Source organism: Mytilus galloprovincialis, chromosome 5 (genome assembly GCF_965363235.1).
Source record: "Mytilus galloprovincialis chromosome 5, xbMytGall1.hap1.1, whole genome shotgun sequence".
Taxonomy (NCBI): Eukaryota; Metazoa; Mollusca; class Bivalvia; order Mytilida; family Mytilidae; genus Mytilus; species Mytilus galloprovincialis.
The window spans coordinates 86,922,975-86,950,416 of NC_134842.1; the positions used below are offsets into that span (position 1 = coordinate 86,922,975).

General features: G+C 32.4%; 1 long non-coding RNA gene across 1 annotated transcript; it reads left to right on the top strand.

The window, feature by feature from the left end:
• The first annotated feature begins 664 nt into the window (after nucleotides 1-664).
• LOC143076616 (uncharacterized) lies at nucleotides 665-22,082 on the top strand. Its single transcript, XR_012978725.1, has 5 exons — nucleotides 665-714; nucleotides 9,362-9,578; nucleotides 10,555-10,787; nucleotides 11,258-11,474; nucleotides 20,199-22,082. It is a non-coding gene; the product is annotated as an uncharacterized LOC143076616 (long non-coding RNA).
• The last annotated feature ends 5,360 nt before the right edge of the window (nucleotides 22,083-27,442 follow it).

Consider the following 27,442-nt stretch of genomic DNA (forward strand, 5'->3'; position numbering starts at 1 on the left):
TTTGCAGTGTTTGTCGATACATGCTTTCAACGACGACAAAAATAAAGTTGACGATAATTGGGCGGTTACAAATAATCATCAGACTTAGCTTAGAACAGATGGCCATTGTTATAATATTGTTCGTTTCTGTGTGTGTGTTGCATTTTAACGTTGAGTCGTTTCTGTTTTCTCTTATTTTTGAGATAAGACGTGGCACGGTACTTGTCTATCCCATATTCATGTATTTGGTTTTGATGTTATATTTGTTATTCTCGTGGTGTATTGTCTGTTGCTTGGTCCGTTTCTGTGTGCTGTTGCGTTTCGGTGTTGTGTCGTTGTTCTCTTATATTTAATGCGTTTCCCTCGGTTTTGGTTTGTTGCCCCGATTTTGTTTTTTGTCCATGGATTTATGAGTTTTGAACAGCGGTATACTACTGTTGCCTTTATTTAGCTAATGATATAATACGAACAAACAGTTTTTTGTTAATTTTATGAAAATTTAACGTATTAAGCATTCTTTCGCCAGGAAATTATTAAAATGGGTCATAATACTTTTCTTTTGTTCCTTGTTTACGCTTTGTTGCACTGTAAATATTTCCTCCTTAGATTCCTATTCTAATTTCCTTATAAAATTGCGATGAAGATTTAAAGGAGTATTTAACACAATTGGCCAGTATATTATTTAATTTGGACAGTGAATGTACAATCATGTAACCAATTTACAGAACTGACGAGGTATGTTATAACACAAAATGATTACATATTTAGATTCATACCTGTGATATGAGTCTTAAAGAATAATGCAGTGATTACTTAAGATTTTTTTTTAATTTTGATTTTAATGTCTTGCTTACATAGAGCGACGATTGTTTTCATTTTATGCTACTGTTATACATGTCCGAGATGTAGCTATGAATCCTTGTTCAATTCAAAATGCATGGAATGCGGTATATGACATGTATGATAAGAGACTATTCGTTTTGAATTTTCATTGGAGTTTGGAATTTCTGTTGTTTTAAATTTATTCAACATCAGTTCAAAAAAGTTAAAGAGTACACCAAGAATAGACAGCATTTTACATTGAACATATGTTTCAAAACTGTAATTTCATTGTGTTTAAATGAGGGGCGAAAGATACAAGAGGAACAGTCAAACTCATATATCGAAAACAAACTGACAACGTCATGGTCAACAAACAAAAAGACAAACAGACAAATAATAGTACACTAGACACACCAGAGAAAACTAAAGACTTAGCAACACGAAACCCACCAACAACTGTCGGTGATCTATGGTCTACGATAGGGTAAGCGGATCCTACTCCACATGTGGCACCCGATTAATTGATTACTCGTTTGCTTCCTCCTTATGTGTTTGTACAAATGTTTACATATATCATACATAATTATAGTTATATCGTACTTGAGATAATGTTTCATGTGTTGACTACTGGCACATGCTCGCTTTTCGAAAGTTTTTCATTATAAAAAATGGCTTGCAATTCATCATCCAATTCAAACGTTATTTCTCCTAATTATCTAATATATATATTTGTTTTGTTAGCGTAATAATATCTTTATTTATATATATATATATATGTATGTGCCCTGTGGTTATTGACATGTTGCTTTAGTAAAAAATACTGAACTCAGAGGAAAATCAATTTGGAAAGTCCATAATCACATGGCAAAATAAAAAAAAAAAAACGAATCAAAAACGAATGGACAAGAACTGTCATATTCCTGACTTGGTACAGGCATTTTCAAATGTAGAAAATGGTGGATTAAACCTGGTTCTATAGCGCTAACCCTCTAACTTAAAGTGATATTGTTGGGTAATACAGTACAGCGGTGGCTTATTTTCTTTGATTTATAATTTGAACTCGCAACTATTGTCTACAATGCATCGATGTAGAATTATTAATATAAAGTAGAGATTTACGTTTTACTTTGCTTTTCGGGATCCGGTTTTTAATTGCAGTGAGTTGAGAGACTTGCACCATGTTGAAGACCTTCCTGTGAGATAAAAGTGCCATTCTATTGAAACAAATTGTTTTATGTTATGCATGGACTTGCAAAATTCCTTCTTTGGACATTGTTCACCCATATTTCATCGAGAAATGATGAGGATCACAATGTCCTTTCTATAATGTAAAATAAGTCCAAACATAAATACGATAAGGGAAGAAAAACCTTCCTTGAAGGAATAAGTGGTTTTGATAGTTTATATAAAAAAAACTAATGCTATGCTTTGCTGCAGAAGACCTAGACTGATATCCTTGGTCGACTGTAAATCCAATTTTCCCAGTGTTACCATAATGGGAAAAATGACAATTTCCAGAAGCAAATGTAAATGCTATGTAAAAAGAAACTTTCCAAAAATTATTACAAAAATTTCGTAATATGTATAACATTTAAAAGGCAAACTCTTTATTTATAAAATTTATAAACCATCTTCCTTTGTCTATCGATGTTGATTTTGTTAAGGCACATAAACATATTGCAGGGTAGAGCTACATGTAGTTGCTAGTATGTATTCATTCACGAGCGTCACTGTTGAAGTTTAATAGTCGAGACGCGCGTCTGGCGTACACAAAAGTTAATACTTGTATATATGAGAAGGTTATTCTCAACCTTACCCCTTCTTGTTTCGATCAGTGGAATAGATTGTGATTCATTTCTTCAATGATATATACTACTGCTATTTAATGTCCGCTGTAGTTTAATATAATAAATTTAACTACAAAAGACCTTGACCTATCTTTTATCGGAAGTTGTAATATATCCCGTATAACAGTACTTTACACTTTAATGTAAAATCTGATGAAATATACCAGATTTTATATGTTTTATACTCCAAGCACCCGCTTCATTTACACCAAAGTCATCAGTAGCGCTAGAATGAAAACATTGGTTGAAAGATTATACAAAATACATAAATAAACAAGGGAACAAGCAGACCAACGAGATAAACTTCCTACTAAAAAAAAACCAAATTTTTTTTTTATTATCTTAAAGTCATACGAAACTTCAAAATAAAAAAAAAAAGATGCATATGTTTTTTATGACTAGATGGCTAGTTTTTATTATAAAACTTATGCACACATACTTTGTTCTCAAGAACATTTTTTATATTGTCCAAATTTAGAAGAACTTTCCCTTTTTAATTGTCTGCTTCCGATAAACAATTCGCCGATATGTTTACCGTTAGCAGTGAACTTAGCATGACCTTTCTCGTAAAAGACCGGCGATTGCAATACGCATGGATTTGTCATCGAAATAAACTATTATCTTATTGTACATGTTATACACGTGTTCAATACCCATACTTCTTTATTGATTGTATACTATATATGTAACATTCCCAAATGTGTCCATCCCCTCAAATGTGTCCGATTCCCCAAAACGTGTATATTCTCCTCAAACGTTTCTATTCTCCCCAAACATGTCAGTCATATTAAATATTATCCAAACGTGTCTGATTTCATTACACCTAAACGTGCCCGATAATTGTTATTCGCCAGAACGTCTCACGTCTTTTTTGAGCTTATACATGCATGTCCTAAATCGGTAACGTTTACGGCAATTTTATAATGGGGGACAAAGGTGATGAAGTTTTTTTAGCATTAGTTAGTTCAATGCTAGTTTATAATGATTATCATAATTGCAAATTAATCTGTAACATATAAAATAACCTTTGACTGAAATTGATGATTGTTAAGTTGCAAGTGTTTCATACTCATTTAGAGTACAAAATCACTATAATTCTAGAGTTAAAAACATATAAAAACATATAATTCTATAGGTAAATAATCGTTTACTATCTAAATTAGTTTGTACTAATAAACTTCGATGGTGCCTTTTATATTTATCCGAATTTTGCTCGGCGGTCTTTCAGCAGAATTAACTTCCCTTTTTTCAACAGTTCTTATACTGTAAAAGCTATTCACATCATATACGGGTTATCAATTTTTTTAAATAAATTCTAGGTTTCCAGCATCCCTAAAGGCACACGATCAAGAGACATAACGTCCAGTGCCAAATATTTTATGCATTATTTGAAACACATCATGTTAACAATATATATATTGTAGATTGGTTCGACAAATGTATTATCATGTCGGAAGTATTGGATTTGGCCTAAGTTTTTACGGTTATTCAGGATTTAACACTTGTTTGGATTTTCAAGTCAAAGATTTATGAGCGAGTAAAAACCAATTTTTTATGACTTCAGTAAGAATCTACTTCCATCTCCATAATGTTATACGATGCTGTTTTAAATGAAATGTGCGTAAAAAATAGTACAATAATGCACAGAAGACGAAGTTTATGATATATACGTGCATTGATTCAAGAATTGAATAAACATTATTTTTCACCAGTCACTCGTTTCATATGACTTTAAGCATTACTAAAGAAATTGTAATTTCAAATTGAGAAAAAATACGTCCTGTTGTGGAATTTTTTTAATTTCTGCTAAAGAGATAAATGTATTTCAGTAGCATATGTTTTTAAATCTCAGTTTTGAATATATACCAAAACAAAGAAATATAAAAAAAATGTTATTTATACAAACAGAAAATCAAATAACAAAAGTTGTTAATCTAACCCTAAACATTATTGTTTAAAGTTTGCATTAATGGGCTAGTTTTTTAACACTATAAGGAAACATTTTACCTTTTTACGGGTTGTCATTATTTCCTTATTTTTGTACTGAAAAGTTCGAAAAAATATATACGGCTTGATATAGGAAAAAAATGTCTAGCATCAATGAGTGATTTAATATAGTAAGATTATTAATAATTCTACAATGTTATCGCTTTCCCTCAACCCCACATCCTTTAATGTATTGTAACATGATGCAGAGCCAAAAGCTTTTAATTCAGAGGTTGCCGTTATTTGCTGTCTGCCTAATTTGTTTTTCGTTAGTTGTTCTAGCTTACTATTCCCTGTGTTGTTTTTCTCACTTGAACTAGTTAACATTTTTTACTGACGGGGGTCTTAAATAGTTTACTATACTTAATGGGTTGTGTTCATTTTTCAGGGCCGTACAGTATATAAATGTAAATACTCAAATAAAATAATTAACTGTAAAAATATCCGTAGGGATCTCTATTTCTATTTGAATTTAGTTTCTACATTTTGCTCGTGCTAGTTTGGTTTTAAAAACTGATTGTGGAATGGTCATTTTGATTTCATTTTTGCTGTTCGAACTTGGAATAACGATTGCTTCATCGTACACGTCTTCTTACTTGGCCTCGTCGTATCTTTTCTTTAATACTTTCTATATATATCTAAGTATTATGAAAACTTTAATTTGCCTTACATAAACATTTTACAGTTACCCAATGTGCATGACGTTGCAATAAATGTGCAGTATAAGCGTCACTGATGAGTCTTATATAGACGAAACGTGCGTCTGACGTATTAAATTATATTCTAATAAGAATAAAGTTTCACCGACAATTATAATTTTACAGTTAAAATTAATTTGGCTCGTATAAATTTTGTCAAAGTATTTACTTTGGCACTTTAACAAAAGTTTAAAAATTAAAAAACAATTTGAACCAACCGTTTTGTCAGAAGAATTACACTGGTTATATAGCAATTTGACAAACACCAATTTTGATCATTGAGAAGCTTTATATTCCCTTTACAACACAACGTCATTAAAACGTTTAGCTGACTTTACAGAGTTATCTCCCTGTAGTGTTAGGTATCACCTTAATCAATGATCACGACGATATAAAAATATGCAGTATAGACTTTGATTTGACTAACTTTTCCATTTTACACTTAATTCACACTGAAGACGTCATAAACATACAGTATTAAGGGCATTTAAGAGCGTCATTGATGAGACTATTGTAGACGAAATGCAAATCTGGCAAACATCACTTAAATGCTAGTCTATATGATCAATATTCCTATTTATTGTCAACAGTAGTTTTAGTACAAAAAATTTAACTGCAGATTGGAAGTTTTAAATATCGCGGTATTTTTAGAATAGTTTTAAAGTAGACATAAATGCAAAATCTGATAAATACACCAGAATTATATATGTTTGATATTATTCAGGTACGCGTTTCGTCTACATTAGATGTATCAGTGACACTCGAATCAAAACAATTGTTTGAAAGTTAAATCAAATAAACAAACAAGGACAAACAAGGAAAACTTCCTGCATAAATATCTTTTTATACCTTTAACAATACTCTGAGTTGTTCAAATACATTAAACCATGCCCTGTTCAGGAGAAATTTAATACCTCAAATGAAAAGATAAATGTATGCCCTTTGTATATATTAGTATAACAAAGAAATGCAAAAACATTTTCACAATACCCACTAAAATCAAATACCAACCACTGTGAATTTAATTTATTTACAAAATAGTTTGCAAGCTTTATCGAGTTAGTAAACGCTATACGGAAACAATTTATCCTTTTACAGATTGTCATTATTTCCTTATTCTTGTACTGAAGAGTGAGGATAAAGTTAAATAAGATTAGATATGAAGAAAAATGCTTTGTATCAATGAGTCATATATATATTGTCACTTGTGCCATTTTTTCCTTAATGCTAGTTGTTATAACGTACTAAATAATTGTTTTTTTCTCTAGAATTGGTTTACATTTTGTATTGACAGGGCCGTTAAAAGTTTTATTTACTTAATGAGTTGAAATCATTGTTCAAAACCGTACATTATAATAATATTATACACAATTAAAATAATTCATTATGAAGACGTAGAGATCCCTATCTCTATTTGATTAAGTTTCACTTTTTGCTAGGTCTCGTTTTATTTTTGAAATCTGATTCCGAAACTGCCCTTTTTTTCACTGAGAAATGCTTTTCAATAACAATCGGTCCAGCGAGAACACAATTTCTTACATCATCATGTAAATCTACTTACTTGCCATCTTTCTATCTTTTCTTCCGCACTTTATCTATCCAGCTTAGAGGTATGAGACTAACGTTTGACTTAGCTTAGCATTTTACAGTTTATCAATGCTCAGGACGTTGCAATAAATGTAGTTTTAGACTACGTTTTAACCTACACTAGCAAATAACTATTAACTAATGCAGTATTAAGATGAAGTTTGACAAACATCTCGTTACTTTTACACTAAATACAGACTATAGACTGTGTTACAAAGAAGCAGTTTGTTACCCTTGGGCCGTTTATATACGAATGGGTTTTGTTTATTGTTCAAGGGTACGTACTCTATATAGTGGATTCATTAATTTTTAAAGATAGCAATTTTCGGGGATTCGTAGAGATTTTCATTCACATGGATGTTTTATTTCTCTCTGAAGTCTGCCTACAATCTTATAAAAATGTATACGTCGTTGAAAATTTACATTCATGTGACAGGTTGACCTATGAAGTCCGTGAAAATTGGTTCTCACGAAATATAAAAAAAACCTTTGTGAGCTCGCTCACATACCCGACGCCCATACATTGTCAGTGGACAAACAAAATTTCAAAGGGACATAACTCCTAGAAAAAAATTGAATCATATTTTCCTGTCGATATGTACATCTACATAGTATTTCCTTATTATCTATAAAGTTTCAAGAAATTCTATTGTGTGGTTTCAGAGGAGTTGCGATGACACACTGCTTACTTAGTCGATTGACCAAAACGTTCAAAGGGGCATAAATCATAGAAAAATAATTGAATCATAATTTTCTCTCGATATCTACAAAGTTTTAAGAAATTCTATTGTTTTAAGAGGAGATGCGATGAAAAACCGTTGCAGTAGTATACTGAGACCAATAAGTTCAAAGGGGCATAACTCTTAAAAAATGGAATCGTAATTTTCTGTCGATAAGCACAGCATGCACATCTATTTAGTATGTCCTTATCATCTACAAAGTTCTATGAAATTCTGTTGTGTGATTTCATAGGAGTTGCACTGATAAACTGGTCCATTAGTATATTGATGCCAATAAAATTCAAAGGGGCATAATTCTTAGTAAAAAAAAAGATTCATGAGTCCTATCGATATGCACTTGGTATGTCTTATTATCTACAAAAGAGGGGCGAAATATACCAGAGGAGCAGTCAAACTTATAGATCGAAAATAAACTGACAACGCCATGGCTAGAAAAGAAAAAAGACAAACAACAAATTTTAGTACACAATACACAACATAGAAAACTAAAGATTAAGACTAAGCAACACGAACCCGACCGATAACTGGGTGTGATATCAGGTGCTCCGGAAGGGTAAGCAGATCTTGCTCCACATGAACACCCAAGGTGTTGCTCATGTTATTATAAACCCGGTAAATAGTCTAATTTGGTCGGTCACATTCGTGGTAAAAAGGGAAGTGGATTGTAGTTACGATACATGAAACATATTCGATATCCACAACGCGCGATGACTTCCGTAATTTTACGATGGGATAATTTCAACTTCACAATTTGGAACTCTTGGTTAAATAGTTTCCTTGTGAGCAGCAACCCTCTATCAAGAAATGTAAATAAGAAATACAAGCCTGGAAATATCGTTTCAATTGGAAGATATCAACTCCGTATTCATGTGCTGCTGGAATAGTACTGCAACCAGAGTTCATTTTTTTTTAAAACTTTAATGTTCCGGAAGAACACATACCTAAATTATATACAGATGGAAAGAGGAAAACGTGTACAATTAGAAAAAAATTGGTCGTAAAAATCAAGAGTGATCACATTTTTGTGAAATTGGGGTCAAAGGTCAGACCTAAAAATATCAATATTTCAACCACAAGGACAAAAAGGAGAAATTTTCTGATATTTCTTCAATAGAATTCTAAACATTTTTTTAATCATAAGCATACGCTATAAACGATGTTAAAACGACAAATTAGACTACTTATATGAAGAGCTGCCATTACAAAATGGCGTTGATCTGGAACATTCTGATTTTTTCCCATTTAATCCCTAGTGGGCAATTGCACATGTCTGTGATTTTGAAGAGTTGTAAGATAAACCACAATACAGAAATACGTATGAATCTCTATTTCTATCTGATATTGTTTCTTTCTTTTTTACTCGTTCTCATTTGACTTTTACAATTTGAAACAGGAAGTGTCATTTTTATTTCACTTAGTGATTTTCTTGCAATTAGTCCCAAGAGCAATTTCCTCCTTTATTGGGTACATATTCTTACTTGTCTTCTTCCTATCATTTCTGCTTCATTTTCTATATAAAACTTTCGTCTGTTCTTGTACTACTTGCTGTTCATTTTCCAATCCCTTCTTGCTTGTACTCTTTATTCCTCCACTTTCTCCCAACTGTGTCGTTTACTCTCTCACAATATTCTTTGTATCTTACTCTAAAAAGTATTTTAAATCAGTTGTATTTTTTTTTAAGTTATAGAACGTTTTATTTCAGATGGCTCTCTCACTTACGGTAGAAGAAACAAACTTCCTTCGCTTGGTTGCATTGACCATTGGTGTTGCCCCAAGAGCTGTTCGTTGCTATTTTGACGGAGTCTTCCATCCAAACAATCTTCAAACTACACTACTGAATCAACAAAAGACAATAGATAATTTAAGATATCGCAAAAAAGTTCTAACATCAGTTCAGTACAACACATTGTTTCATTCGGGTAGGTTTAATATATGAAAGTGTAATTTGATTAGTTTTTAACGCGGTCCAATTAACACAAATTATCCTCATCTTTGATACCATATACCGCTGTTCATTTTTTTTTCTATCAGCGTCAAATTCCACAACAACAACATATTAAGAAATAGGTTGACTCTTTTTAGCAGTATTGTGAACTGTAATGTATGTACAAATTTAGACAACCAAATATCTTGCAAATGAACATCTTATGCAAGAACTCTAATATCGCAGTATTACTAAGAAAACACTCCATTTATTTTTCAGTTAGTTAAAGAAGTGTTAAAATATTTACAAATTCATCAGAACTTTAACAAACAAAATGAATGAACGAGATGTTAATGCAAATCTGCACTTCAATACTATCGAACCATTCTTAATTACAGAAATTCAGTGAAATGAAAAAAAAAAACACTTTATAAAGTTCATAATTCCGAAGTGTTCTTTTGGATTTTCTCTGATCAGATAATCTCCAACCAAAACCATTGAAAGCCTGTATAATTACCTGAATACACGAGGAGTTATATGACTAAAAAAGGGATTTGAACAAAATAGCCAAATTTATAAAGGGCCAAATTTGACTGATGGTGTATAAATAGAAAATCTAGTTTCACAAATTATCGACGGTTGATTTTGAAAAGGACGTAATAAAACATATAAATATTGAAGCAATAGAAATCTTAGATACGCCATCAGATCAAGTATTAAGAATAATGTAACAATTGTGGCATTCCTGTCCTTAATTCTATACATTGTGCATTATCAACCCCTTTCAGGAAAATAAAAATTGAACGTATTTAAGTGCCATGTATGGGTTTGAGCATTCTATATGAAGGTCAATCCAGGAAAGCGCTTAGGAAATTAATAAAGTGTTCTTTTCGAAATTGATACACTCATATTTCTTATTGCTTACAAATTTATCATTAATGTATTTCACTTGCACTATTATCTTCATACAGGATCTGCAGTTACATCTAAGAACTTCGACATTACATTAATGATATGCCTTCTGAGGAATATAAGTGGAATAGCTCCTCCCGTCACAGGATATGATACCCTTCCATCACCAACTGATATAAGCAAAGGAGCTGATTTAGCTCGCATCAAACATTACAGAAATGAAATAGCGCATTCAACAGACTCAAAAATGTTGACCCAAGAATTTGACGATGCGTGGAATGATGTTAGCACGGTAAGAAATATCATTCAAAGTTTTTTTTTCTTTTTAAATATATCAGCCATGTAACATGTAGCTCTAACGCTAATATGTATGCCAGAACTCAACTATATAAATACTGATGTCCTGGTCATATATATCCTTACGTTTTTCTATATAAATAAATCATTCATTCTCAATTATTTTGATTAGAGCGTTCCTTATGTAGGTAATCGCTGGAATTTACTAGCTAATGTCTTATGAACATGTGCAGGATGTTATTTATTGAATGTGTAACACTTTTTGAGTACTATGTTAGTTTGCTTTCTTTATGAAAGAGATTTTAACACAAATGCGTAGAACAAAATTTAATTACATTATTCGAAATACCTGAACTGCTAATGTTTGATTATTATTTGTAGGGGAATGTGAATAGTACTTTAAATCTGTCAAAAATGGCCTTGTTATACTATTTCCTTTACCAGACCTTTTCTTGCATATTTCAGGCAATAGGAAGACTAGGTGGTATTGTTTTTCAGCAAGAATGCTTTTCTTTAAAAAGTTCCAATTTAGACGGTGAATGTTATAAAGACATACTGTTGAATATTCGCCATTCCCAAGATGAAGTATCACATACCATGGCAAATATGGTTGAAGCCTTGACAAAAAAGACAACTGACATGGAAAACATATTGCAAGACACAGTTCCTCAAAACATTAGAGGTAAAGAATACGTACAACTCAATAAACTTATAATTGAATGAACCAGATGAACCAGCCGAATTTAGCTAGAGATGGTTTACTCTATACTTATATTATGATATTATTACGTAAGTATTTCTGTATTGGCCTTGCTATTGGTCCGTGGCTTGCTGTATTGGCCTGAGGCGAAGCTGGCCGAGGACCAATAACATGGCCAATACATAAATACACGTAATAGTATCTTGATTAATTAACTACAGTGTTAAAATATTTTTTTTTTATTTCATTTCACAAGAGATTAAATATTTTTACCTTGAAGTGGAACTATCCTAATCTCAGTTTCTTTTTATTAGATGCAATATATAATGATCTGGTGCTGTTTCCAGGTGTCTTCAGCATTTTTTCATCTGATGAATTTTTCTACCCTTTCCAGTCACTATAAAGTGTTACAATTTTAATTTAGACGCAACACATAAATAGTTATTGGAAAGGTACTGCCATTGCATGTGTTATGCAGAAACTAATTGAATATATTAAAAAAAAATAATGTAGGAGTTTAAAATAATATAACTATCCATTAGCCAAATGACCAAAGAACAAAGATTTGCATAATTACAGAATGCATATGCCTGGTTCGGGTTTAAAAATAAATGACAGTTTACCTAAAAAAAAGCGAAAGTAAACAGTTAATCGATTTGTACTTCGTAGTATTTGTACCATCGTGAAATTATGAGGTCGTCAAGAAATGAACTTTGTGATAATTTACTCGTGCCCCAAACCTGAAATAATTCCATCGTCTGCTTTCGAAATGATTTTTTAGATTAATGTGATCGTCTTTAGTCTGAAATATATGCCATGAACTTTACAGCATGTTTATGACGACTAAATTAAAACTGCGTCTTCCAAACAACTGTTTACTTTTAGTTTGTGTTTATCGTGACTTTCCATATAAAAACTAGTGACGTTCCGAAATCCTGTATTTGTGTCAACTCGGCCAATATAGAATAACTCGGCCAATACAGAAAAAAATCTGTATTGGCCGAGTTTTTCTGTATTGGCCGAGTTTTCACCTTATATTGCATAGGCAGTTTTCATGATATTTTAAGTCCAATAACAGTGTAGGTAATTAATAAAGAAAATTATTCAAATATTTAAAAAAAAAAAAAAAAAAAAAAAAAAAAAAAAAGCATACATTTTACAGTTTTAATTTTCTTGAATACCCCGTTTTTAATTTACTGCTACTGAGCTTTTGCCCCATGAACCTAAATGGAACTTCTGTGAGTTATAAAAAAGTAAAATGATAATAAAAGTATAATTGCCATTACAATAGATCTGATGCAGAAAATCTTATGGGAACTCATTTGCCCTATTTTTAATGGGCTCCAGAGTTAAATTTAGTACATTTTCTAGTTCAGCTATGATAGACAGGATATATAAATGTTGGTGTGTTTAGAAGTATGACTGGTTCATTGCAAACTCAGAGAAAGCACTAGTAAATATTTGCCTAAATGCATTATTGGGGTTCAGGAATGTATATTTATTCAGATCGGATTTCGCCAATCACCTTGTCTTGATAATGTTTGTATACTCACCTCCTGATACACAAGTAATTACACTATCAATAATTAATAAATATATTTCTTGTTCATTTATAACCTCTTGTAAATCAGTACTGTACTGCTTCATGATACAATTTTAATGTTTTAGTTTTGGTAAACTTAGTAATACTGAATTTAATTCTTATTTTAGTCTTGTAACTTATCTTTTTTTTATATTCAGTAATGATTTATCAGCACTGTGACAATACCTTTTTTTAGTATTGTATTAAATTATAAGTCTGTCACCTTTTAATAACTTTTTACAGTACCGAGATTTTTTTCTTCAATTAAGATAAAGACAACAGTAGTATACCGCTGTTCAAAATTCAAAAGTCGATTGAGAAAAAAAAAAAACAAATCCGGGTTACAATCAAAAACTGAGGGAAACGCATCAATTATACGAGGAGAACTACGACACAACAGAAACACAACATTAAAATGTAACACACAAAGAAACTATAATATAACAAAGGCCATTTTCCTGACTTGGTATAGGACATTTTAAGAAAAAAATGGTGGGTTGAACCTGGTTTTGTAGTGCTGATTTTATTGGAAGTGTACCTGTGCTTTTTTTATTTGTACTGTTTAAGTTCTGATTTTTGAAGTACTCAAACAGAACTGAAAAAAATTAAAATGAAAACAAAATACCGAACTCAAAATGGAAAGTCCCTAATCAATTAAAAAAATCATAAGCTGAAGCACACCAAACGAATGGGTAACAAAAAGTAAAATCACAAAAATACTGAACTCAGAGGAAAATCAATTCGGAAAGTCCATAATCACATGGCAAATCAAATAACAAAACGCATCAAAAACGAATGGACAAGAACTGTCATATTCCTGACTTGGTACAGGCATTTTCAAATGTAGAAAATGGTGGATTGAACCTGGTTTTATAGCTAGCTAAACCTCTCACTTGTATGACAGTCGCATCAAATTCCATTATATAGTCACCGATGCGTGAACAAAACAAACAGACATAATAGGTAAAAATGTCAAAAATAGGGGTACAGCAGTCAACATTGTGTTATCATCTTAATCACTATAAAAACAACAAATGTAACGAAGAAGCACAAAAAAGGCATACATCAAATTAACATCCTCATTTTGATTATATTATACGATTATATTTGTCTATGTAAAATGCACCCATCAAGGAAGGAGGGTATGGGTACTGGTGTAAAATTGCGCGTTTGAAATTCGCACAGGTAGACATGAAATAATTTTGTCGTTCAAAGTATGACGGGATGCATAAATAAAGTCACGCAAAATAGATATAACAAACACTGACTTAGCAGTTAAAGTAATAATAATAAATAAAATAATAGTGTGGTTCAAAGTATGACGTGATACATAAGTACAGAGTCACGTAAAATGTATATCACAAAAAAAGTTGGTTAACAGTAAAAGTAATATTAATGAATAAAATAATTTTGTCATTCAAAGTATGACAAGATACATAGGTACAGAGTCACATCATAAAATAATTTTGTCATTCAAAGTATGACAAGATACATAGGTACAGAGTCACATCATAAAATAATTTTGTCGTTCAAAGTATGATGGGATACATGAGCACAGAGTTACGTCAAAAGGATATCTCTAAAAACAGACAACAGTAAAAGTAATATTGATAAAGACAAATAAAAGAATAATATAACACGTAATTAAGATGATAAACAACGTCAGTACGCAAAATCTATACTTCAAGACCATCGTGTATTATTTGTGAAGTTGATACGGAATATTTATCAACAAGTTCTGGGTACCTTCCGATGAACTTTTTTAGAAAAAGGACGAGACGTTCTTTGACATACCCCTGGTTCATCAACTTTCTGCTCAGACACTGGTGACGTTTTACAAAGTCTGAGTAGGAGCTGCAAGCTCTTGAATACCGAATAAGTTGGGAAATGTATATTCCATATGCAGGTGAAGTTGGTATGTTGCTACTAAGGTGGGGGAAATTGATAATTTCAAAATCAAAATCGTCTCGTTTGTCATAGATTCTGGTACTAAGATGACTGTGTATGTCAAATTCGAGGTATAAGTCTAAAAATGAGGCGGATGAAGCCGTGTCTGTTGTCTCTTTAATTTCTAGTTCTGGTGGATATATTAATGGAACCCAATCAGAAAAGTTTGGATTGTTAATGGAAAGAACATCATCAATATATCTGAAAGTGAAATTAAATAACCTGGCTTCTTTGATCTTCTTGTTTTTGACAAGTGTCTGAAGGAACTCCGATTCATATGAAAACAAGAAGAGGTCAGCAAGGAGAGGCGCGCAGTTCGTTCCCATAGGAATGCCGACAGATTGTTGAAAAAGTCTACCTCCAAACTCAACAAATATGTTGTCGATAAGAAACTCCAGCATACTGACCACTTGTTCTTTTGTGTAGCAGGTTTTACCTTTTTGTTTGTCACTATTAACGAAATATGCCTTATGAAATCCCAAAGTAATAAATTTATAGCGTATGCTACCATTTTTATGTTGAAAGGCATTGTGGATTATTTCTTTTAGGCGATTTTTCAATTTCACATGGGGAATGGTGGTATACAGGGTTGAAAAATCAAAAGTTTTGATAGAACTAATTTCAGAAATAGACCGAGATTTAAAATTGTCTAGAAGTTCTTTAGAATTTTTAAGAATCCACATATGGTTAATACCACTACGCGAGTAAACAGTTTCACAGTATTTCTGAAGACCCTCTTTCACTGCGGATAAAATTTTAGTCAATCTAATGGACAATTCTTTAGTGGAACATGAAGATGAGCCAGCAATATACCGTTGTTTGTACGGAATTTTATGAAGCTTTGGTATCCAATACAAACAAGGTAAGTCCTCCGATTTGGTGTTCAATGTAATGTTTATGGAAGCCATGAAGGACTTATGATTTGCTAAAATCTCATCCTTGTCAAATGATATGTCTTTGTATGTGGGATTACCTGAGTGCTCCTTTATACTCAATTCTTTTACAAGACATTCGTAGTAATACGATTTACATACAAAGACAATATTATTTGAAGCTTTGTCCGCAGGAACAACAACATACGTATCATGAAGAGATGATAGACATTTCATGGCCTCTTTGTCTCTGAAAATGGACTTTGGTCGATCGTTAACACAGTTTTTCAACTTGTGAATGCGACGTTTTATCAGAGACCTGATAGTTTTAACCCATTCTGACAAAGTGTCCAGTTCAACTTCTTCTCGTTTAGCCCATGCTCTGGCGTAGTCCTCAATGGAATCCATAATTATTTTGAAGTTATGGTTCCAATTGATGTGTTGGGGTTCTCTAAACTTAGGACCATGAGAAATCACCTTTCGGAGATTTTCATGTTGAATTATGTTTAGATCTCCAGTTATAACATGACCAGAGGGGCTGTAATTATAAGGCGAGTGGGAACAGTCACATGTCGGAGGGCTTTTTAAGTATTGTTCTAAGTCAAGGTCCTGCAATGCTTGTTTATAGTTAAATATTTTAGGTGCAATGGTTTTGGTGTAACTGTAGGATACAATAGGAACAGATTGATTTTGAAAATAAATAGGAATTTTAGATGTTACCTCCTTGTGATGTAGAACGTTGCCGAGATTGATTGCATCAATTCCTCTATTGGCAAAATCAACAGGAAGGAATTTCCTCTTTTCCTCATGTAAAGGTTCCGATCTTACTGGTTTGAAAAGTCGGAAAAGAGCTACATCACAAATGTCTGAAGAAACTCCGACTCGTTTTATAATGAGAAGAGGTTTCCAAGGCTCGTTCTTATAGGAGTGCCGACAATTTGTTGAAAAAATCTACCTCCAAAATCAACAAATATGTTGACAATTAGACACTCCAGCATACTGATCACTTGTTTTTCCTTGATGCATTTTTACCTTTTTTCCTGTGAACAAAATACGCCGTATGGTATCTTAAAGTAATGAGTTTTTACCGTATTCTACCAATGTTAAAAGTCAGTGTGAATTGATTTTTTATAAGTTGATTTTTCAATTTCACATGGGGAATGGTGGTATACAGGGTTGAAAAATCAAAAGTTCTGATATAACTGATTTTTGCTAAAGCTTAGGTATCCTATACACACAAGATAAATCCTCCAATTTGCTGTTCAGGGTGCACCTAATACTAGGAAAATTTCAAAGTGAAATAAATTTACAAAAGAAAACCTGGAGATTAGAAAAGAAAGGGAAACAGGAAGGAACATAATTGTTTTCGTTTTTTGACCTAGGCCTTGCATAAAATAAAGTATAAACAGTCTAAGGAAGTTACATGTACCGATTGATTTATAGGGGGAGGGGGAGTATAGGATTACAAATTTTGACCTGCCTTTTTATATTAGTTTATCCTGCCATTTTGTACATACTGCTTTTATTTTTGCAAAGTTGCTCATCCTGCATTTTTTAATCAAAACTCCTGTCCTACCTTTTTTCAAATTTCATCCAATCCCCCCTCCTCAAATGCTCCCTCACAATAAAGCTTTCACCAAATTAATAAATAAATATGGAAAATGCTTCTATTCTTAGATCTTCGTACCAAATCGAAATCAAAACGGAATTGACTCCACGATATTATTTTTTTAAATACGTAGTATTTTATGAAATACACCGTGGGCTTAGTAATAGTAATGTAAAATTGTAGGTAACGAATAGTTTATAAATAAAATGTGTATATAATTGTACTAAATCAGGAGTATGACAGTTATTGTCCACAGGCACTTGTCTCACAATTTCCCCCCTATATACCTTAAAATAACACAAATTACTTAACTTGCATTTCAGAAAAATGTCAGGCGGTGACGAAATTTCGTTACATGCCGCTTTCTATGCTAACAACCCCACTAAAACTTGTTATATCGTAAATCTAAATTGATTTATCTTTACAATGGTGTATAACGTCTCCTTATATATCTCGGTTTCCGATTGTTAAATTTAATGGGAAAGTCTAAATGATTCTCGGAGTTATCTGATCTTGTTTCATTTTCATAAGTAAAGTCAAGAGAGAGTCTAAATGACATTGTAATATCAGTATTTAGTTCTATTATACTCTTATATCAATCCAATTTCTATCTTATTTTTTAGACATAATTTTTCAAATATGACGTCATATTTGTGCTGTTTCAGAAATTCAAATGTCTACATGACGTATTATTGTGCCTTTTCACCATTTCGTTCGTATGTGACGTCATGGTTATAACTTTTTGCGTTTAGGCCTGGTTTGTCACTGAGTCTGGCGTGTCTATTTTCTGTGTTGATCTTCTATGTATTATGTATTCGGGTTTTGTTTTCTGTAATTAGTTAAGACGTCAGTTTTATCATGTAAATCTTTTATATTCATTTGATTAAATTTACTGTTTGCAATAGCATAAATTGTTCTATATAATAAGGATGTTCTTATCACAAGCAGAAAACCCTAGCCGTATTTGGCACAGCCTTTTTCACCTTTTGATCCTCAGAGCTGTACAAATTTGTACCCCAACCCCTTTTTTTGACTTTCGAACTTTTATATCTGGGCGTCACTGGTTATTCTTGTTTGGACGAGGCGCGTTTTTTACGTAATTAATTTTAAACCTGATGCCTTTTGTTATCTATTATTCATGTGTTTCTTTGCCTAATACGTTCTCCTATTTATTTGTATTGTAGTCCTGTATTGTTATGTTGTCATTTTAATGTTATATTTAACAATGCCACCAAAGTGCGAGGTTTGGCATGCCACAAAACCAGGTTCAACCCACCATTTTTTTCTTTAAAAATGTCCTGTACCAATTTAAGTCAGGAAAATGGCCATTGTTATATCATAGTTCGTTTCTGTGTGTGTAACATTTTTTTACGTTGTGTTTCCGTTGTGTCGTTTGTTTTCTCCTATATTTGAGTGTACTATAAGACGTGTCACGGTACTTTTCTATCTCAAAATCATGTATTTGGTTTTGATGTTATATTGGTTATTCTCATCGGATTTTGTCTAATGCTTAGTCCGTTGCTGTGTGTGTTACATTTTAATATTGTGTCGTTGTTCTCCTCTAATATTTAATGCGTTTCCCTCATATTTAGTTTGTTACCCCGATTTTGTTTTTTCTCCATAGATTTATGAGTTTTGAACAGCGGTATACTACTGTTGCCTTTATTGACGTCATGGGAAAATGTGTATCTAACACGGAAATCCGTAACTTATAAGACATACCACAAATAACACTTGTTATGTTTTTGTATCGCGGTATCTTATACACTTTTACTAACTGGGTGATAAGTTCTATTCAGTCCAAAAAATGACAGTTTTTTTCTGAAACATTTTTTCATAATTCATCATTTACTGCGAAACTTTTATTTTCAAATTTTCAGCGGTTGGCAAAATTTTTAAGGAATTCATTTCTCCTCCCAGACATCAGAATTGAAAAAAATACCAGCGTATTGATTGTGATTATTTGCATAATGACAAGATTATATTTTGAGTTTGACCTGATGAGTCTTATGTAGACGAAACGCGCGTCTGTCGTACTAAATTATTATCCTGGTACCTTTGATAACTACTTACTGATGAAGGATATTAGTTTTTAGAATCCGAAATATTTAACATTTGTTCATGGTTTTATTTTTTTGGTGAGATTTTACCGATTAAGGATTCATCGTTGGCTATTGTTCGGACATTTTATATGTATATCCGCTTTAAATACAGGCCCCACACCTAATCAATTGAAATATCAAAATCCTACACCAAAGCGTACTTAATATAAATGTTCATTCAAATATAAACAATAATATAATGAGAACTAACATCATTCCAAAATACTTTGAGAAAAGACTGACTGTATGTACAATTTACTTAAACAGAAGAGAAATATTGATAATGAAAAGAGGGTGACTAAAAAGTAAATACTGATTCGGTAGGGCAATACATAAGTCCATAACACACTCTGAAAACTATCAGCACTGTAACAGTACTGAAAAAATCAGTACTGATATAAGTATGAAATTCAGCAGTACTGATTTTACAACACGCACAACATAAAAATATCACTATGAAGCCGTTCAGTACTGATTTAAAAAAGGGTAGGAGAGTGCAAGAAACATGAGAGTAAATTATTGGTAGTGTACTTTTCAATATGTTTCAGATAGACCAATTCACTTACTTCTTTTTCTTCTTCAATTTTTCATTAGCTCTTTACAACAACGAAATTTCAAAGTGGAAGCAGGAGGATTCTAAATTTGTTTCAACAAACCAATCAAAACAAATATTGAATTATTTTGACACTGAAGTGTTTTTGACCATCACGGGTAATTCTGGAGTTGGAAAATCGTTTACAACAAAGCATGTAGCATTACATATGCTATCAAACGGATATGATGTTTTGCCTGTTAGAAAACCATTCGATATTTTAAAGTTTGTCTCGCAAAATGCGAAAATTGTGTTTGTTTTTGACGATGTATGCGGAAAGACCCATTTATTACACAACGAGATGGAAGATTGGGAAAGATATTCTGACGAAATTGCAAATTGTATACTTGGAAAAGATGTAAAAATATTGTGTAATTGTAGGTTACAAATATTTCAGAGTAAAGAATTCGAATCATTGCAACTGTTGAGAAAGTGCCAAATTAATCTTCTGACCAGTGAATTTACACTTTCTGAAAAACGTTTGATTGCATCAAAATATGTATCCGAAGAGGTTTTAAATGAATTATCTGATGAATGCATCCAAGCTTATGATTGCTTTCCTTTATTATGTAGAATGTCCAAAACATGGGAGGCGAGTCAAGCGTTAACTTTTTTTTTAAACCCATTAAGTGTATTTGAAAATGAATTAGAACAGATTAAAAGTAGAGAGAAACTAAGTTTTTGTGCTTTACTTCTTGTGACTATTTTTAACAACAATTTTGATAATGGATTGCTCACTGATGACATAGATATAAACGATCGTAAAACATTAGATGATATACTAGAAGAATGCGGGGAAACACGAGGTACCTCAAGAATTTTAATTAAAGATCATTTAGACGCATTGATTGGAGTTTATTTAATGTTCGAAGAAAATGCGTACCGATTTGCAAATGAAAGATTATTTGAAATGACATTTACCTTTATGGCTAAAATATTTTTGAAATTCATGATCAAGCACTGTGTGGTATCAATGCTTTGTGATAAATTTGGTCTTCAGTGTTTAGATGAAGGTCGGCAGCATTACCATTTTTTCGTGCCTAGTGATTTTGAGAACTACTTCTTTGAACGATTATTTAAGGAAGCAGATACTTATAATTTCCTTGATATTTTCGATTGCAAACAAATGACTGATACAAAATACAGAGCACAATTCCTTGCATTTTGTAAAACATTTGATTCTGAAGAAATAAATAGGATAATGAAATTATCTTACTTTGGTATTAACCTCCTTCATCTCATATCGAAACGTGGGTACATCGATTTTGCTTCATTCTGTTTAGGGAAAGGCGTTGATATAAATAAACATGATGACATAGGAATGACACCATTACATACGGCGTGCAAGTATGAAAATGTAAATTTAGTCAATTTTTTGTTGAAAGCAGGCGTAAGTGTAAATTCATACAAATCAAGAGGATTTACTGCATTATTTGGGGCATGCATGTCTGGAAAAATACATGTTGTAAAACATCTTTTGGAGAATCAAGCAGACCCGGATTTGTGCAGTGGCAGGCGATTGATACCATTATTGCTTGTCAGTGAAAAAGGCTATTTTGAAATAGCAAAACTTTTAATACAATTCGGGGCAGACATAAATCAACAAGATATTATGGGTTTTACAGCTCTTCATCACGCTTGCATTAAAGGACATGAAAAAATAGTCGAACTTTTATTAGAAAACGGAGCAAATGTTGACAAAAGTTCCAATGATGGTGAAACACCGTTACATTTCGCTTGTACTTCATCTTCTAATAACGTAAGACAGTTGCTTGTTGCAAAGAGGGCTAACTTATTAGCTTTATCACGTAAGAGTGGTTTATCGCCTCTTAGACTTCTTTATCGAGATCAAAGAGATAGTTTAATCATTCTTTTACAGACAGCTACTCTCAATGACGATATAAACCCGATATTTCTATATGCATTAGAAGAAAATGATCAAGATCTTTTGGAAATTATAATGGAAATTGATTTAAAAATAAACAGGTACTTAAAATCCGGAAAATCTGCACTTCATATCGCTTGTCAAAATGGCGATTTAGAAATTGCAAATGTATTAATAGAAAATAATGCTAATGTGAATATTTGTACAAAACAAGGCGAAACAGCGATGCAGCTTTCTTGTCTAAGTGAAAATTGTGACTTAGTGAAATTGTTGATAACTAAAGGGGCTAATATAGTCGATTATAAACAGTCTACAGTTTTACCGTCTTCCCTTCATATAGGATGTCTTTTGAATAATTATGAGATGTGCTCAATATTTCTTCAAAAGGATATTTGCATTGATGTTAATGCAAGTGAAAAACTAACATTACATGCCGCTTATTCGATTCGATCTCCTGAATATATCAATTCTTTATTGACAAAAGTTGGTCAGTGGCATGATACATGTGTAACTCCCTTAGAAATAGCATGCTTTGAACAAAACTTGAATATAATGGAGCTTCTATTAAACAGTGGAGCTGAACCAAACAGTTGTTTTGGAACAGAAAGTTTTCCACTATCTGTTGCCTGTATTTTTAAAAATGAAAATATGGTAGAAGTTTTATTGAACAACCATTCAAACGTTAACACTGCTACATGTATTGACGATATATGTCTCACGATATTACAATGTGAAGATGCAGTTGATATTATAGAAATAATTGCATATAAACGGTTTAATTATCTTAATACTCCGGAATTTCCAATATCAGCATTACATATAGCAAGCATCTGTAGTAATGAGAATATTGTTAAGATGCTTTTAGATAGCAAAGCAAGAATAAATCTAAAATGTTCTGTTAATCCAGTGATGCTTCAAATTTTAGCCAATAATTGTCAGAGCACTTATAGGCCTGAAATAGCATTCAACAAATATTTTGATTGCAGTATTATTCACGATATTCTTCCTCTCCACATAGCTTGTTTAATGGGAAATGATAACATCGTCGAAATGTTATTACGAAGCAACATTGCTAACCTTCCTAATTATATAGACAGTCCAATTCTAATAAACACAGAACAGGTTATATGCATTCATGGTTTACTCGTAGATTTTGACTTGGTTTCCGGAGAAGAGCAGACATTTATGGTATCCCCAATACAAATCGCATGTTTCAGTGCTCATTGGACAATCTTGAAAACGCTTCTAAAACACGGGGCTTCTATATTCGAAAGTTGTCGTATATCAAATACTATACTGGCAGGTTTTTCTAAAAACATGAAGGAGTTACAAAACAGTGAAATTGACGGAACAGTTTTTAAAACATCAGTTGAGATGTTTTTGTTTGAAACATTTGTCAAAAGTTGTATAATAGGTGATATACAAACGATCAGAGATCTTTTAGTGATTATTCAAGACACGTCGATTATTCATCAAAACAAAGCCCCAATTCACTATGCTTGTGAGTCTAACCAAGCAGAGGTTGTTGAATTGTTAGTGTCAAACAATGCAAGCGTAAATTGTCGTGCTGTAGATTTTGATACTCCTATCCATATAGCGACGAGAAATGAGTGCACGCATATACTTGAACGTTTGATAAAAAATGGTGGAGATCCATTTCTTACAAATAGAGACGGAGAAAATGCATTTCACATTGCATGCAAGACAAATAATATGGCATGTTTACATCTGCTCATGCAATTTGACGAGAGTCTCTTTGTTGGTGGTCTTATTCAAGAATATATGGATATCAAAAGTAGCTCAGGAATGACACCACTTTCAATTGCTTATGATAACAGAAACAAGGAAATGCTTAAACTATTGATCTTGAAAGGTGCTGATATTGATAAAAGGTATGGACCACAGAAGGAAACATTGGTGTTTAAAGCATGCAAAGATCGAGAAAACGATATATTGTTGATTCTACTTGAAAACAAAGCACGAACGAATGTCTTCAATATTGATCGCAAAACACCGCTTTATATAAGCTGCTTTTTAGGGTATGACGAAATTACGTGTTTACTTCTTGAAAAGAATGCAAACGTGAATTTAGCCTCGTATGAAGGTTATAGTCCGCTCTATTTTTCTTGCATTCATAATAATATTGCAGAGGCAGAAATGTTATTGAAAAAAGATGCAAATCCGAATGTGATAAATCAAACTGGTGAGAGTTTGCTAATAATGTCCTGCAAACAAAAGCATGTCGAAATGTTAGATCTTTTATTGCAACACAATGCCGATGTAAATTATTGTCATTATGCGGGCGAAACAGCACTATATTTTGCATTTGAAATTGGTAACATCGATATTATGCGAAATCTTCTGAACTGTCATGCCCATTGGAATGTCTGTAGTCATGAACGTGATTTCTTCTTGCATCGTGCCTGCGTAAAAGGACAATATGACATTATGAACATAATATTAGAATATAATACTGGAATTGATATTAATAAAGTTATATTTAACGACGAGACGCTCTTGCATACAAGTTTCAAAAATTATCATTTAGAAATTGGAAAACTATTGTTACAGCGTGGCGCGGATATAAATGTAAATTCGTCATTTCACCAGGTGTGTTTAAATTGTCACCTTAGTGATGTAGTTGATATTTTAGATGTTACAACTCTAGAACAAAGTGTTATTGAAAACGAATTCATTTGGGCTTGCGGGGAATCTAAAATCTCTCTTTTGAGATTGTTAATCAATTCTTGTTTTAAAGACACACCAATCAGAATATGTGCTTTATATAAAGGATGGTTTCTATCTGCCGAAATGAGTACTGCAGATTGTATGCATTTATTATTTGAGTTTGGTCTAAATGTAAATGAAAAACGAAGCGACGACGGCCATACGGCATTGCACATTGCATGTAGTGCCGGCAATAACGACGTGGTCACATACTTACTGAGATGTGAAAATATCAATTTAGAAAGTCAAACATTGTTCAATATGCTTACACCGCTTCATATGGCAATAACAAATGGCGATGGTGAAATTGTGAGACTGCTTATTGAGAACAATGCAAATGTTAATTCTTTAACTGCGCGTGGTGAAAATGCATTATTCTTAGCTTGTTTCTATTTCCATGAAAATGTTTTATCGGTTTTATTTGAACTGAAAACCTTTGACATTTTAGAGCAGTTCGAAGAGATAAAATATTGCATTTTAAATTATTTTTACAAACCTATGAGATCAGTATTGACAGACATGCTTTGTCACTTACAAGCTAGCTATGCAGTTAATAGCGTAGATAGTGTAATGCACTTTGCTTGCAGAATGGAGGATATGGAACTCCTAGACAAACTAATTACAATCGGAACAAACATAGATGTTACCAATGCATACGGCGAAACGCCTCTTCTAATTTCTGTTTCAAAACAGAATGTAAATATAATCCACAAACTGCTAGATGCACATGCATCTATAAACCTTTCAAGTACTGTTTATGGACAAGGTGTTAAAAATCTGTTTGGAAAAACTTCCATAGAAAGAATGAAAAATGTAGTACCGGTTCATTTGGCTTGTTTACGCAATAATGAAGAAATCGTTAGTGTTTTACTAAATAGAAATGCTGATTGTACTTTCAGATTTAAGATTTACCATTATTCTTCTAAACCTGAATTACAATGCGAGGAACTTTCTCCAGTATACATATCCGTATTGTCAAACAACAACTCGATGCTTACTATGTTGCTTAAAAATTCATTGCATCCTGTGTGTTTTAGAGAAGTGTCTGTATTTTGTAACACGTTGATAGAAAAGAATCATTTTGCATATGATGACAATACAAAATATCAAATCAAACTCAATTTAACTCCATTTCAAGTGGCATTGATTTTAGGCTTCACTAAACTAGTCAAAACATTTTTATATTACGGTCTTGCTGACGTTAATGATAAATTTAAAGTAACTTCTTCAGTTTTATCTGCAGTATCTGGAACTCATTCAACTTTTATTGAAGTTGTAAAAAATTATAACATACCAGATGATGATTGTCTGACCGAAGTAACGCCTCTTCTGTATACAACTTTAACAAACAATTGTGGACTTATTAATATTTTATTAGAGAACCATGCAATAGCTAAGGATACAGCAAACATTAGTCTTCTAGACATTATTTCAATCAACTCAGAAATTACATCTTTGATTTTAAACAGCCAAGCTACTTTTCCACTTGTTTCTAGATGCCGTGTGAATGCCCCGTGTGTTGCTTTGCTAAAAAACAGCAAAGATATATTAGCAACTCCATTATTCAAATGTTTTGATTTTACTGAGAGCATTGATGTAACTATAATCCATTTTCTCTGCTTCAGAGGATACAGTGATCACTTAAAGATAATTTTGGAAGGTAACATAAAGGGAATCAAAATATTTACAATGCCAGTTATTCATTTAATCTGCAATTCTAATAACTGGATAGAAAAAATAGAAGGTGATGATGATGATGATGTTGATGATTTACTGGATTATTTTCTATTACGGAACATGAACCTGTATGTCTTAAACATTACCTATTTTGAAGTATGCTGTTTAATTTCTAAGCCCTATTTCTTAGAAAGTTTATCGCGACATCCTTCTAAAATGCAGACGTGTGTGACGGTAACACCATTATTATTATCCTTTTTTGTTGGTAATTATTCTCTTAGTCGTAGTTTAATGACTGTGAACATGCTTGAACAGCATAATCTCAGAAGCATGTGTTCTATCAATTTCTTAGTGTGGTTATTGTACTGCCATGTGCATACTGATGAAAGAGGCGACAAAATGCCAGATTTTGTTGTCACTGATGTACATGTAATAGAAGATAGGGATCTTTTGCTATGTTTCATACCTTTGGAGTTCGAAAAGATTAACAGTGACTTCGTCTGCGCTCTTTTAGGAAAAGGGAAGCCTTTTAATTTTAGTATAGCATTACATGCATGCTTCAATAAAAAGTGGAATAACGTACTCCAAATGTTTAATTCAACCAGTATATTAAGTAATTTCATACATTTGAAAATTGTTGATCTCGTTTGTTTGCGTAATATTGACATGAAAAGCTTTAACGGTTGCAAATCATCTCAAGGAGTTATGTTATCAGCTGTAGAATTAGAGTTTTTTACTCGTGGGAGTATTTCTGATAAATATTTTGCGATGACCGAAGCTAAAGAAAATAAAGTTTTGATAACTGCTGTAATTGCGGCTTGTTTACATAACAATGAAACTAACTTACAATGTTTAATGAACGAAAAAGATGACATGAACATTAGCTATGAAATACCGTATTTGCATCTACTGTGTTTCTTGGATGAAAAAGAAATATCGCTAAAAAAAATCCAAATG